Source organism: Nematolebias whitei, chromosome 22 (genome assembly GCF_014905685.2).
Source record: "Nematolebias whitei isolate Nwh7 chromosome 22, NemWhi1, whole genome shotgun sequence".
NCBI lineage: Eukaryota > Metazoa > Chordata > Actinopteri > Cyprinodontiformes > Rivulidae > Nematolebias > Nematolebias whitei.
Window position 1 is genome coordinate 1,573,732 of NC_056519.1, and position 260 is coordinate 1,573,991.

The 260-nt window shown below is 38.5% G+C and overlaps 1 protein-coding gene across 2 annotated transcripts in view; it reads right to left on the reverse strand.

Moving 5' to 3' along the window:
* The window catches only part of LOC119428202 (coiled-coil domain-containing protein 136), a gene marked incomplete at its 5' end in the record, with an annotated part of 10,008 nt that overhangs the window by 7,071 nt on the left and 2,677 nt on the right, over positions 1 to 260 (reverse strand).

The window sequence follows — 260 nt, forward strand, 5'->3', positions numbered from 1 at the left end:
ACAACGACACATCAGTGTTATCATCACAACAACGACACATCAGTGTTCTCATCACAACAACGACACATCAGTGTTCTCATCACAACGACACATCAGTGTTATCATCACAACAAAAACACATCAGTGTTCTCATCACAACAACAACACATAAGTGTTATCATCACAACAACAACACATCAGTGTTCTCATCACAACAACAACACATCAGTGTTCTCATCACAACAACAACACATCAGTGTTATCATCACAACAACAACACA